The 11587-nt window shown below is 35.4% G+C and overlaps 1 pseudogene; it reads left to right on the top strand.

Moving 5' to 3' along the window:
* The first annotated feature begins 4013 nt into the window (after positions 1–4013).
* Positions 4014–4463, top strand: LOC123808646 (annotated as a pseudogene).
* Positions 4464–11587: the final 7124 nt, after the last annotated feature.

Below are 11587 nucleotides of genomic sequence, written 5' to 3'. Positions count from 1 at the left end.
TTGAGGAACTTTCACTGGAGGGGAGCGAGTCGGTTCAGTGTTATGACAAAAAGTATTAAAGTGACTGCAGAAGTCAGGGGAAGGTTCCTAATCTGGTCAAAGGAGAGAAGATTAAAATGGGAGAAAGACAATTAGAATTTCTAGAGCTTTCTAGAAATAGCTCAGCTGAGTGCTAAAGGATTCTTAGGATCTATCTAAAAGAGAGTGTACAAAAGGTTGACCAAAGCAGGAGGAGGAGGCACACATGTGAATAGAACAAGATCAGAGGGACTTTGTGGACATCTTTGACAATCCATTGTCGAGTCACTGTCAGCGGTGTCAGTTACGTCAGGTGGTATGTCAAATCAGGTAATGGAGTGTAAAAGAAAGTAATGAGAATGCCCTTAGGAGGGGCCCAGGACACCCCAAACCACAAGTATGGACACTTGGATAGAGTTCCATGCGGACACTGATATGAGTGGGACTGACACTCCTGGTGGGCTGTAAGAACTCAGAGCTCCAACCACCCAATGCTTGAGCTTGGCTGTGCCATGGGTCATGCTCAGAGCCCTGCCAGACTTCCACTCCACCAGACGTGTGCTTCCACTGCAGCCACCTCACTCTAGACCATCGTCCACCTCTCCCCCCGCTGACGCCGCCAGTGACCCAGACTTCCCACTGGGTGCTTGCTCTGCTCACTTCTAACAGAGAGGCTTTGCCTCTCTGTGTGTAACCTGTGTGCGACTCCGCTGGCTTATAGGGAGGTACCCCTGAATAAACCAGACATTGTGGAAAGACACAAACATGTGTGAGTGACTCATTTTGAGGATGCTTCCTTGCTCATGACAACATGAAAATGCAGACACACACACACACACACACACACACACACACACACACACACAAATAGAGAGACACAGAGAGAAAGGAAGACAGAGGAAGACAGGGAGAGAGATTGACATCAGAGGCCTGCACTTGTTCTCATTCACATCCCATTCACTCTTGAGTGAGAAAAGAATGAGAGCAGCAAGACACGGTTGGTGTTTTAAGATGAACACAGACACGTAATAGATTTCTTGGTAAAACAAACACAAGAAAAACTCTGTTTCCAAAAAGCTGTAAAGAACTTTATTATTTGCTGAAATTTTTTGGAAATGCTTCATGGTTCTATATAGAGTTCAGAGGTGAAAACTTGGCCATTGTCGATTTTTCTAGCTGTATTGAAGGGAGACATTTTTGAAGCATGTTGTTTACTCTAGATATAATTACGTTTTGAGATTTTAAATAAAGAAATATGTCCTTTATTATTAATCTGAGATTACATATATATAGCCAAGTTCTCAATGGCTCCAAAATTCCAGCTGAGTCCCAAAAATTTTGGCTGAGAACATTAAGACAAACCTCTCCTGCTATAAAAAATGACATGGATCTTTAAAACCAACTTTCTGTGTGCTCTGTATTAATATAAAAGTTTCATCTTAAAGCACCTCCACCCCTCTCCAGAGCAGACAGTATCATACTCCACAAATGTACCTTGTAACGAAGGCTGAGTGGGCCTTGGGGCATTTAAATTTGTGATTTCAGAGCCTCTAAGTATTTTCATGATGCTCAGAAAACCAAATGATTTCCAGAGGGCTTCTCTGTTCTATCAGTGGAGGGGCTCCACATGAATAATCTATGGACAAATGCTGGCTCTTTTGGGTGGATTTGTTAGAATCCTGTTGGAACTTATACACTCCCAGAGTTGAACTCAAGCCTGCTGAACTAGCCTAAAACATTACTGTTGACCCTTCCAAAAAGATCATATTATGTAGCAAAATCTCAGACATTTTTATTACATCCAGTTGGAAAAACAAAAAACAAAAAAACCAGCTCACTGAAAAAAACTTTACTGGGTTGGATACAGTTTTTTCTAAACTTCTGGGGAGAAAGCTCTTACAGCCTTTCCAGATACTGATTCCCTCAGAGTTCATCATGACCAAATTCACAAAACTGTTTTCTGGCGTGGCTGATAATGACACAAGCAGATGTACCACTTAATGCTTTGATCTTAATGGCTGTAAATTGAATAGTGTTGAGCCTTGTCAATATACAAGGCATTTTAAAGGTCTGCAGCAATAAACCTTGCTTTGTAATACAGTCAGGAGTACACTGGTTGTCCAAGAAGGCTCTCTGGGTTGTCCAGAAGTTTATTCATGAAGCCATTATCCCTGATATCATTTTTTTTAAAAGATGACAGGAAGAAATTATGGTAATTTTAAATTTAAAAAATGTGGGCAAAAAAAAAAGATACTTGGTATTTAAGAAGCAGATATGTTTAAGAAACACAAAGCCTGATCCAAAGATTCAACTACCATGTCTATGCAAGTAGTCTCCATCATCATTGTAAAAATATTTTCATATTTGGATCTGTTGTTACTCCTATATTTCCACCTGTTTACTAGAAAGACCAGACTTACTGCATGAAGAGAAAACTTATTATTTTCTCTTCTCCTCTAGGCCAACTACTGTTTCCCAACCCTGTTGGGAAACCTAAGAAATGATGAAACTATCAGGGTACAACAGACATAAATGAGGCAGTATCTTTGACTCTACAATTTTCTTCATTTCCAAAATCTATTAAGTTATTTTGGTGCCATTTTCTCCATAAAGTGGCTCCTGACTCTACCTTCTGCTCTTCATTCCCATGAATGATTCAGCTCTCATTAAATTATATAGGATTTGGAGCACAACATCCCTTCTGAAGAGTCCTGTGTCCCCCCTCCTCTTTATGTCTCCTGCATATTGCTAAAATCACAAGCTTCCTTAAGTCCTGTTTTGTCCAGGCACCTTGTCATAAAATTCAAACTCTGTGCCTGGCTTTAACTGTCCCCTGCTGTTCCTCCATAGGAGTCCCTGCTCATCCCCATTTCTTCTCTGCTCCTATCAGGCATTCCATTCTGGCTCCCTTGTGCTCTCTGCACCACGTCATGCTCATTCTATTAGGAAACTTAGCAAGAGTATTGGACTGGGAGTCAGGAAGTCTGGGTCCTAGTCTACTTCTGTGAACTATCTGTGTAAAGTTAGGTCTGTCATTCAACTGTCCTGGACTTCAAATCAAATATGAGCCAATATTGCTAAAGCAATATCATTATCATAAAGAGTAAATGCAAAGGCAGAAGGAATTGAGTTTTGAGAAATATTGAAAATGATGAAAGGCTAAATTCATCTAGAAGGCAAAGCATTCTCAATTTGTGAGTCCATAATTACCTCTAAATTTTGAATGAAAATTTTGCAAAAATGCAAGGAGAAATATGTGTTGGATTGGCCAAAATGTTCATTTGTTTTTTGCATAAGATGGCTCTAGTAGCACTTAGTTGTCTTTAACCTAATTTGAAACAGCTTTTTTAGATTGTATTGTGGCAGCTGTCATATCAGCATGTATTAGAAAAATCATCAAAATTGGTGAATTTTTGTGTATCATTTTCATATTGAATATGAAAGAAGATAAGCAATATTTTTAGCATATCATGCTTTATTTTTTCAAGAAAAGCAAAAATGCAACTGAAATGCAAAGAAAGATTTGTGCAGTGTGTGGAGAAGGTGCTGTGACTGATCGAGTGTGTCAAAAATGGTTTGCAAAGTTTTGTGCTGGAGATTTCTGACTGGATGATGCTTCACAGTTGGGTAGACAAGCTGAAGATGATAGTGACCAAATTGAGACATTATTTGAGAAGAATCAACGTTATACCATGTGGAAGACATACTCAAAATATCCAAATCTATAAAGTTATTGGTGAAAATGAAAAATGTACCTTTATTTTACAGAAAAAATTAAATGGACTTTTTGGCCAACACAATACTAAACACCATTCATTGTGGTGATATATTTCTTAGTCTTTAATAGTATAAGTTAAGTAAGATACTTTTATATAGGTTTAAACACTAAAATCTTGTTATAATTTACCTATATGAAACATGACATCTAACAATTGGGTTCCAAACATTCTTTTCAAGTGCATATAAAACACTATGAAAATTGAAGGGTGCTTAGAGGCAGTTCACAGAGCAAGCTGAAAATGAATACCAGAGGACTTGGATCTCAGCTATAGGACAGTATTCCTGTTACAGAACTTTCAGCAAGTGGACCTTTTGAAAGTCATGATCTCCTTCAAAAAGGTTTCACTTGCGTGAAGAATGAACTTTTGCCCAGTCATCCTCTTGAATTATCAGAAAAAAATTTCCAGCTCAAGCAAGATAAAGTGAATTTTTCCACACTGAGAAACATCCAGGGTCTATGTGCTCCACTAAAACTGCAAATGGAATTCAAGGCAGTGCAACAGGTTCAGTGTCTTCCATTTCTTCCAAGCTCAAACCTTTCCCTGGATATTTTGAGGGGTAATGATGAGACTATTGGATTTGAAGATATTCTTAATGACCCATCACAAAGTGAACTAATGGGAGAACCACACATGATGGTGGAACATAAACTGGGTTTGCTGTGATGCGGCATGCTGATCATGGAAATGGAGAGGCTACATTGTGTTTATGTCGTCTTTTTACTACAATTTTGTGTGTACAATATTAAAAGTACTGACACATGAAAAATGAAAAAAAAAACCAGCATGAAAATTGATCATGTGTTGACCAGGTGTTAAAAATGAACCATAAATTAGCCACAATAAATTTCAAAGAACTGATAGCATAAGTATCACATTATCTAATTACAGTGCCATTAAGTTATAGATCATTAGCACTCTATAAAAGAATTACAATATTGAAAATTAAAATATATGTTACTAAATATACTCATGATCCAAGTGTAAGTCATAAATTTATAAAATACTTAAATTTTAAAAACAATGAAAATCTTACTGTCAAAACTTTGTTGTGTAGATAAAGTAGTGTTAGAGAAAATTATTAGCTTTAAAGAAGAAAGGTTCAAAATTAATGAGATAAGTTTCTTAAGCATTTATTTAAAAAAGATAGAACAGCAAAATCATACCGAAAAGTAGAAGAAAACAGTAAGAACAGAAAGTAATACAACAAAAGAGATAAGGAATGATAGTAAAAATCAACAAAACTAGAAGTTGTTTCTTTGAAAAATACTGATTAATTAGATAAAATGCTGACAATAGTAATTGAGAAAAATTTTTTGGAAATTGCAAATAAACAATGTGTGTTATGCGCCATTGAGTCATCTCTGACTCCTGGAGACTTTATGAGTGAGTAATGGCTGCCGTGTCCTGTCCTCCACAGCCCTGCTCAGCTCCTGTAGACTCCTGCCTATGGCTTCTATTATGGAGCCAACCCATCTCCTATCTGTTCTTCCTCTTCTGCTGCTGCCTTCCATTTCCTAGCATTATTGTTGTTTCCAAAGACCCGTGCTTTCTCAGGATGTAACTGAATGAAGTAGGACAACTTCAGTTCTGCTATTTTCGCCTCCAGTGATGTTTCAGGCTTAATTTGCCCTCATTTGCCCTAGAACCTACTTGTTCATTTTTCTTGTAGCACAGGGTATCCATAGAGCTCTCCTGCAGTACCATATCTTAAATGAATAATTTGTTTTCATATCAGCCTTGGTCACTGTCCAGCTTTCTCATTCATACATATTAATTTGAATACAAGGCTGTGCATGATCCTAGCCTTGGTGTCTGATGACACATTTTTGTTCTTGGTGATCTTTCCTAATTCCTCCATTGCTGGCCAGAGTCTCAGCAAAAACCAACTAAAAAAGATAGATTCTCTTGATTTCTTGGCTGCAGCTTCTATTTGGATTGATGACAGAATTAAAGTAAGCAAAATCTTTAACAATTTTCATGTCCTTATTGTCTGTGTTTCAATTTTGTATTTCTTTTGTTGTCATAATTTTTGTAATTTTGATGTTTAAATGCAATCTTGCTTTGGAATGAGAAATGAAAAAGGGTACAGGTGTTATGCAAATTAATAGGATACTATAAATAAGCTATGCCAAAATAATTGAAAACCCATGTAAAGTAAATAAATTCTAGAAAAATACAACTTGTGAAACTGACCAGAAAAGAAATACAATATATGACTAATTATATAATCACTAAGAAATTTGAGTTAGATTGTAAAAGTTTTTCCACAAAGGAATCACCAAGCTCTTACCTTTATAGATGGAAAAATTATACTAAATTTTCAATGAAAAGATAATTTTAAACTTACACAAACTCTTGAAGAGGAGAAAAATTCAATCTCCACCTTCTCTAATAAGGTTAATATTACCTTGATACTGAGTACCAGGAAAAACTATTAAAAAGTACCAGGCCAATCTCATTATTAAACATGGACACAAAATAATAGCAATTTAAATCAATTGATGCATTAAGGAAATAATTATGACCAAAGTGGGCTTACTCAATGATAGTCTAATATCAAATAAATTATTACATTAACAGATTAGAGAAAAATCAAAGGTCAAATTACTAAATAAGCTTAAAATGCTTTTGGTGGAACTGAATATCTATTTAAAATGAAAAACTCTTAATGAACTGTCAATAATAAAAACTTTTCTTAACCCTAAGCATCATATTTAACTGTGAAATCTTGGAAGCATTCCCTTTTACATCAGGATAAAGTCAAAAATTGTTTTCACAGAAAAATTTTTAAAGTCTATTGACATTTTATTATAATTAATATGATATTAGCAACATTGCTAGATCAAAAGTCAGTACATTTATTGTTAGGTATAATAAAAAATCCTAATAATGTTCTTGGATAGGAAGACTCAATGGTGTAAAGTTTTCAGTTTTCTCCAAATTGGTTTATAGTTAAAAGGCATCCTCTACAAAACCTCAGTGAGATTTCTTATATTGTTTTGTTTTTATGGAATTTAGTAAGCTGGTTCTAAAATGGATGTCGTAGAGTAAAGATCCAAGAAACTGCAGCCCCACACTTCTGAAGAGAAAAGCCAGGCTGTCTGCATGAGCTTGTCTTGCTCTGCTCCACGTGGAGGCTAAAAAAACTCATTAACGATTAAGAACACATGATACATATGCAGAGGTGGGCTCGTTGCACAGGAAACAGGTGGTCCTCACACCCTCCCATGCATGTATAGAAACACTTTATGAAATGATAATCTTTTATATCAGTGATTACTATATGAAAATGATAAAATAAATTGAATTGCTACCATATACCATAAGCAAATATCAATTCAAGATTGAACAAAGACTTTAATGTCAAAGCCAAAACGAGAGAAAACTTTAGGAGACAAAAGGAATATATTATGGGGGGAAGGGTTTTCAGGAACTACTATGAGGGACACATGGGCAAAATGGAGGCAGGGGGGATGGAAGCAAGGGGGGAGGTGGATTTGGCTGGGGGAGTGGTTGGGGGGAAGTTGCAGACAACTGTAGTTGAACAACAATAAAATAATTATTAAAAAATAAAAATAAAAAAGTTTCCATGTGATACCTACACACACAAAAAAGAAGAATATATTATTAATCTCTGGGTGGAAAAGAAATTTTTTAAGTTACATTAAAGTAAAACACAAAAAAGGACTGATGATTAGTACTAAATTAACATTTAAAGGTGTTAAATTAACATGAACAATTCTGTAAAGAATGCAAAATGACAAGACGTATTTCAGGGGATTGCTACAGAAAAAAAACAACTAAAAAAGATTAGTATGTAGGTCTCAATAAGAAAAAGATAAAAAGTCCATAGGGAAATAGACAAAAAATAAATTTAAATTAAAAAATAAAGAGGTGTTACACAGAGTATGAAACACAAACGGTTCATAAACATCTGAAAGCCACTCAGTCTCATTTGCACTAAGGGAGGAAGAGATTAAAATCACAATTACATACATTTCACACATACCTGATGGTCAGCTTTAAAAGTCTGAAAATACCGAGGGAGGACAGTAAGTCGAAGCAATGGAACTATATGTAATGCTGACAGGCAGGTAAATTGGCTGAACCTCATTGGAACTGTCCGTGTTACCTATTGAACTCGTGTCTGTTCTCCTTGCTGCAGAGCCCCAAGAAACTTCTCACTGTGCACCAGGAAACATGCAAAACAAGCGTGTTCTTAGCAGGGCTGTGCACACGAATAACTAGAAACAACTGAAATGTGCCTCAGTGGACACAGTGTGATGTGTCCTCGTAATCACACCGGGGTATTCATTTATTATAAAAACAACAACAACAACAACAAAACCTCCCTAGGCACCAGCGTCCGCTGGGATAAATAGCAAAACTTCAAATTGAGGGAAAGAAACATGAGACAGAATAATATATACAACATAATTAATTCCTACAAAGTATAATGCCAACAATACATTATTTAGGGCCTCCTGCATAGGTGATAAAACTATAAGAAAAGCAAAGAGAAGATAAATGTGAATACAAGATATTTCTATCCCACAGTGGTTTCTAAAACACTTCTGATATAATTTTCTTAACCTCAGTGCTAAATACATAGGATTTTATATTATTATTATTCAAAATGTTAAGATTTGTTTAATGTACCACTTTATCAAATGTTTCAACATGGCAATAATAGGAAAAGTTTCCATGTTAGAGCATTCTCACAAATAACCCATTCTAATTTTGGACATATCTACCTTATATTCTTTACATGAAGCTGAATTATTCAGCACCCACCCTTTATTTGGTCTATAAAATTTTAGAGAAAATCAAATTCTTCTTACACATGACAATTTTTTAAGGACTCACAGACAGTTGTCCTCTCTCTCTTTAAATTTCTTCATTTCCAAAAACCAACCATCCTTAATTCAGGTTTCAGACACCTCACTGTTCTGGTTTCCTTCCCCGGACATGCAGCCAGAACCGAGTGCAACATTTGAGTTTTTTCCGGCCAGTGAAATGTCTGATGGGGCTATTAACTTTTCTGTTTGCGACACTACATTTATTGACGTAGCCTAAAACTGACCTAGAAGTTTGTAGCTTTGAACATCTCATTAATTCATATTGGGCTCCTCATCATTTTAAACCTCCAAGTCTTTTTCACATAAAGGTCTATGTAATAGGTTTTTTTCATCCTATACTTGTGAGCTTAATTGTTTTGAAATGACATTTGGAACTTTACATTTATTGCTATTGTTTTCTCTTGGAATTCATTTACATTGTTCTAACCTGCTAAGGTTTTTCAGTTCTGATTTTAACATCTATGTATTTATTTTATTTCCTGGATTTGTATCATTAGAAAATTTTGTAAGCGCTTGTTTGATTTATCAAACATTTATTTAAAAACCACAGTGTATGTGGCAATGTGCTGGGTAATGTGTATCTGCCCCAGTAGTTAATAAAAATATTAAAATGAAGAAAATATTAAAAATAAAGACTTCTCTCAAAATAGACAATCTGCTTAAAGTCCATTTTTTTTGATGTTTGATAAAAGTTGGCACGCACATTTACAATCCACGTTTCCCTACCATTTTTTCTTTAAACTTTTCCCCATTCCCTCAGCAACTGGCATGTCTTTGTGGGGAAGACCTAAAGCTATACCTTCAGCCTTGACCGAAATTTCATCCATGATTGACTCCTTTGTTTTAGTACCTCAGCCTCCACAAAGCTAAGCCATCTGCAGGGTTGTTTTTTTCTCCTAAAACCTGCCCCTTTCCCATTAATCAATATGTCATTATCCATATTGATTAATGGCTTTAACATTTTCTCAAATATTCAGCCCTTACTAGCTTGAAGTAGTTGTTTTTTAATTTGAAAAATCATACTGATTTTTTCTTAGTATAGGAGAATGTAGGATCCTATTGCTTTTTAAGAGAGGAAAATGAATAGTATAATAACACAAGTAAAAATGAAAATAAATAATCCATAGCCTTAGCCTCCAGAAATAGCATTGCTATATTAATATTTATCATTCTGGTCATTGTCCCATGCATTGTAGAAACAAAATTACTATCACTTACCTGAGTAAGCAAAAGTTTTAACATATTGTGATGTGTATAGCTTAAAGAATAATCATAAAAATTATTTATGTAACCAAACATGTCAAAGAGTAAATTACTGCAAACACCCAGATCACCCTTGTATGCTCTCTCTAAGACTAACTTCTCCGCCTCTCCAAACTTTTTTATTCTGACTTAGAATATAATAGTGTGGTTTGTAGTTTTTTAAAACATTTCTTTGGCTAATTTGTATTCTTTTGTATGTGGCAAATAACTTTGTTCTGGTTATGTTGGTAACATATATCCACATTATGTGTGGGACAGTAGTTAGTTAATTCATTTTGCTATTGTGTAATATTGTGTTGAATGAATATGCCAGGAATTATTTATCCATTGTAGTATTAGCATTTGGGTTGTTTCCAGTTTGAGGCTATCATAAATAGTGTTGCTATGAATATTCTTATCTATGTATACACATATTTCTCTTTGAAATATGCCTACAAATAGAATGGGTTAATACAACATATGTATGTTCAAACTTAGTATAAAATGTATGTTTTCCAAAGTGGTTCTACTATTTTACAACCCAGCAGCAATGTATGAGAATTTTAGGTGTTCCACTTTCTCACCAATACTAAGTATTACCAGTCTTATTTTAGCTATTCCAACTGCTGTTTGTTGATATCTCCTTGTGGTTTGATTTATATTTTCTTGTTGTGTCATCATGTTGAGCATCTTTTCATTTGGTGACCTTTTGTGTATTGCCTTTACAAGCATCTTCTCCCAGGCAGTTGCCTACCTTTTGCTGTCTTAAATTATTCTTTGATCTACTTTTAGTTTTTTTAGGAAATTCCATACTGTTTTCCATAGTGACTGCACCAGTCTGCATTCCCACCAACAGTACACTAGGGTTCCCTATTCTCTACACCCTCACCAGCATGTTGTTTGTTGATTTGTTTATGATGGCCATTCTCACCAGTGTCCGTTGATATCTCATTGTGGTTTTAATTTGCCTGCCTCGAATGGCTAGTGATTCTGAGCATCCTTTGATATGTCTATAGGCTCTTTGTATGTTCTCCTTGGAGAAGTGTCTGTTCAGGTCCTTTGCCCATTTTTCAATTGGATTGTTTGTCTTCCTGATGTTGAGTCATGTGAGTTCTTCATATATTTTGGAGATTACGCCCTTGTCCAAGATATCATTGACAAGTATATATTCCCATATGGTTGGTTCCCTTTTCATTTTGCTGATGTTTTCTTTAGCTGTGCAGAAGCTTTTTAACTTAATCTAGTCTCATTTGTTTATTCTTTCCTTTATATCCCTTGCTCTAAGGGACACATTGGTAAAAATATTGCTGCATGGAATACCTGAAATTCTCCTGCCTATATTCTCCTCTTGGACTTTTATGGTGTCATGACTTATATTTAAGTCTTTTACCCATCTTGAGTTTATTTTTGCAAATGGTGTAAGTTGGTGGTCAAGTTTTATGTTTTCTCATGTACCTGTCCAGATCTCCCAATACCACTTGTGAAAGAGACTATTTTTACTCTATTTTATGTTCCTGTTCCCTTTGTGAAATATTAATCGACCATAGAAACATGGGTTTATTTCTGGGCTCTCTATTCTGTTCCATTGATCTATGTGTCTATTCTTTTGCCAGTACCAGACTGTTTTGATTACAGTGGCCTTGTAATATAGTTTGATATCAGGCATTGTGATCCTTCCTACTTTGT

Source organism: Phyllostomus hastatus, unplaced genomic scaffold (assembly GCF_019186645.2).
Source record: "Phyllostomus hastatus isolate PE091 unplaced genomic scaffold, TTU_PhHast_1.1 phas_scaffold_501, whole genome shotgun sequence".
Taxonomy (NCBI): Eukaryota; Metazoa; Chordata; class Mammalia; order Chiroptera; family Phyllostomidae; genus Phyllostomus; species Phyllostomus hastatus.
This window is presented reverse-complemented; position numbering and strand designations above follow the sequence as displayed.